The sequence below is a fragment of the Salvelinus fontinalis genome, unplaced genomic scaffold (assembly GCF_029448725.1).
Source record: "Salvelinus fontinalis isolate EN_2023a unplaced genomic scaffold, ASM2944872v1 scaffold_1981, whole genome shotgun sequence".
NCBI classification, from domain to species: Eukaryota; Metazoa; Chordata; class Actinopteri; order Salmoniformes; family Salmonidae; genus Salvelinus; species Salvelinus fontinalis.
In genome coordinates this window covers 15,593-19,490 of record NW_026602190.1, presented here as the reverse complement: position 1 = coordinate 19,490, position 3,898 = coordinate 15,593, and positions in this window count along the sequence as shown.

The window sequence follows — 3,898 nt, the reverse complement described above, 5'->3', positions numbered from 1 at the left end:
ATTTAACCTTTATTTAACCAGGTAGGCAAATTGAGAACACGTTCTCATTTACAATTGCGACCTGGCCAAGATAAAGCAAAGCAGTTCGACACATACAACAACACATAGTTACACATGGAGTAAAAACAAACATATAGTCAATAATACAGTGAAAAAAATAAAAAAATAAGTCTACAGTATATACAATGTGAGCAAGTGAGGTGAGATAAGGGGGGTGAAGGCAAACAGATATATGTATAAATAAATAAAAATATAAAAAGGCCATGGAGGCGAAGTGAGTACAACACAGCAAGTAAAATAAAAACTAAAAAAAACACTGGAATGGTTGGTTTGCATTGGAAGAAAGTGCAAAGTAGAGACAGAAATAATGGGGTGCAAAGGAGCAAAATAAATTAATAAATAAATACAGTAGGTAAAGAGGTAGTTGTTTGGGCTAAATTGTAGATGGGTTATGTACAGGTGCAGTAATCTATGAGCTGCTCTGACAGCTGGTGCTTAAAGCTAGTGAGGGAGATAGGTGTTTCCAGTTTCAGAGATCTCTATCTCTCCCTCCTCTCTTTCTCCCTCTCGCTCTCCTCTCTCCCTCTCTCTCTTTCTATCCTTCTCTCTCCTCGTCCTTCTCTCTCTGTCTCCCGTGCTTCTCTCTCTTTCTCCCTCATCACGTTTTTCTCCTTCTCTCCTTCCCCCCTCTCTCTCTCTCTCTACCTCTCTCGCTCTCTCTCCCCCCCATTCTTCTCTCTCTCTCTCTCCCCCGTCACTCTCTCTTTCTCTCTACCTCACTCTCTCTCTCTCTCTCTACCTCTCTCGCTCTCTCTCCCCCCCATTCTTCTCTCTCTGTCTCCCTGTCACTCTCTCTTTCTCTCTACCTCACTCTCTCTCTCATCCTTCACCTGTTCTGTTTCTATTCATAACAAAGCCTCAAAGATAAACATGCTCCATCATCTCTGAACATGCATGGGCAACATGACTGATATTTTCACCACTCGCTGAAAATAATCACTTTACTACCTAAAAAAAACACTTTTCAGAGCAACAGCAACAACCTTATCGATCAATTATTATCTAATTGTACACTTAGTGAGCCTTGGCCACTCTAAGACAAAGAAGCAGGCTCTCCACATACTGTAGGTATAATACTGGTAGTAGACTCTCCACATACTGTAGGTATAATAGTGGTAGTAGACTCTCCACATACTGTAGGTATAATACTGGTAGTAGACTCTCCACATACTGTAGGTATAATACTGGTAGTAGACTCTCCACATACTGTATGTATAATACTGGTAGTAGACTCTCCACATACTGTAGGTATAATAGTGGTAGTAGACTCTCCACATACTGTAGGTATAATACTGGTAGTAGACTCTCCACATACTGTAGGTATAATAGTGGTAGTAGACTCTCCACATACTGTAGGTATAATACTGGTAGTAGACTCTCCACATACTGTAGGTATAATACTGGTAGTAGACTCTCCACATACTGTAGGTATAATACTGGTAGCCCAGATATAATATAATAAAGATTGGTCTGAACAGCAGGATCCATTCTCTAACCTGGATACTTTCAATTCATCAAGCTTTGTTCACTAAGTAGAACTCTTCTCACGGTATTATCAACAACTTAAACTAGTCCATCAAGTGTTTGACAATGTGATTTGGCTCTCGTTCCAAAACCTTCTCTCAAAATGTCAATCAGAAAACCCCAAGACTAACATTCAAAGAGAAACATTTTCTATTCCATTTCCACACATTAGGCCTATACTTTATTCCCGAGTCATTACCAGAATAGGAAATATGATTGGTTTGGGGCTTTTCCTTCAGAAATACATCAACTCAACACGTTGAAAAGGAAATGAAAACCATAATAGGCATAAAGCACTGAAACAAGGGCTCCATGTAAGCCCCAGTGAGTTGTCCCAATTGCTGCTCTCGCCTCTAAATCGCCAGAGCACAACGCCTTTTCCCTTCAATGGGGCACTTGGCTTTTATTTGATATAGATGTTTTAGTTTAGCAGAGGAAATTTGGTTACACTTTACATTAACTGGGTCCCGATGTGAGAGAGGGGAAGGATTAGTGAGCGGAGTACGATTTCAACAGGGACCAGGGAACGAACTCTTCAGGTAGGGCACATATTACAATTCAAACAGTATGGTGTGTGTGTGTGTGTGTTCGGCTTGTGTGTGTGTTCGGTGTGTGTGTGTATGTTCGGTGTGTGTGTGTGTGTGTTCAGTGTGTGTGTTCGACATGTGTGAGGGGGGGCCTTCGACAGTGCAGGTTCATGGTGGGACCACAGCGATCCCTGAGGCGAGGAACACGGCTTGCTCAAACAATGCTGTATGTGCTGTGAACCCCTCATATAGGCCCTATAGTATGCTGTACACACAGCACAGAGGGGCCCCTGAGAGGCAACCCTCAATCACTGTCAATCACCACCTCGGTGTCTAAACTGTGTGTGCATGTGTGTGTGTGTGTGTGTGTGTGTGTGTGTGTGTGTGTGTGTGTGTGTGTGTGTGTGTGTGTGTGTGTGTGTGTGTGTGTGTGTGTGTGTGTGTGTGTGTGTGTGTAAACCTCCAACAAGCCTAGTGACACCTCCACCCCAGGGCTTCACCAGTCAACACACTCACATCCACATAGAGGACAACAAGGTGTTAACTAACGCTGAGCTGTGGAGGGGCCCGGCATAATACACACTCAACCACAGGGCCTTTCTACACTACCACAATACCTGGAGTCAGATCGGCCTTTATTTATAGAGGGGACTATGATTGTGTGGACGGTGTCGCTCACGGCAAATTTTACGAATCACCCTCTATATAATCATGTTATTAGAGTTTGTTTTATAAAAGTAGGCTATTCAACAACAAGAAAAAATACAAACATTTTTGTAATTTAGCAGATGCTCTTTTCCAGCACAACTTGATACATTTATACACTTTTTCCCCCTACCTGTCCCCTGTGGGAATTGAACCCACAACCATGGTGTTGCAAACACTACGCTCTACCAACAGAGCCACACAGGACCCTAACTAACCCAAAGTATAATATGTAAAACCATGAGGATTATAATAACATCACATCTTAATCAATACCTAGTTAAATAGACTCAAAACTGGAAAGTGGTTGAATTTACAGCTGGTCAAAAGCACACATATAGTGGTGTATACCTGTTGTATTCACTTAACTACTTTGATTAAGTTAACTTAATTAGTTCACTTAGATTATTAAGTCAAAGTTTCACTCTGGGTTACTGTGTTCATTATTTTATACCAATGTGTTGATCATGGTAGCTGATCTATGGGGACAGATTTGATGAATATCTTCATATATAATAATTCAATTAGAAATAAACACATTTTTAAGAAGTATACTTCAGTCTACTCTCCGTCTAGTGTTAGCTGTATTTTATTAAATAGCCACTATCGGGCTTCAAACACAAGGACATTTGCTACGAAATAATTATTCTGTCAATAACAATGAACTTTTTTTGCAGTCGTACCTCCATCAGTCAGAACAGTTATATTCAGTAGGCCTAAATCCCAGTACACTCTCTTTCCCTCGCTTTTACTAGTCTTCTAACGATTCTTTTTTATTTTAAGTTAAGTGCCTCTGTAACAGTCCTGACCTATTTATGTTAGTTTTTATGTGTTTTTGGTCAGGGCATGTGTTTTGGGTGGGCAGTCTATGTTATCTGTTTCTATGTTGGTTTCGGTTTGCCTGGTATGGCTCTTGATTAGAGGCAGGTGGTTTGCATTTTCCTCTAATCAAGAGTCATATTTAGGTAGGGCATTCTCACTGTTTGTTTGTGGGTGATTGTCTCCTGTGATGTCTTCGTTGTGTTCGATGTATTCACTTTTGGAGCTGTTTGGCTGTTCGTATGTTTCGATGTCCGTTCCTG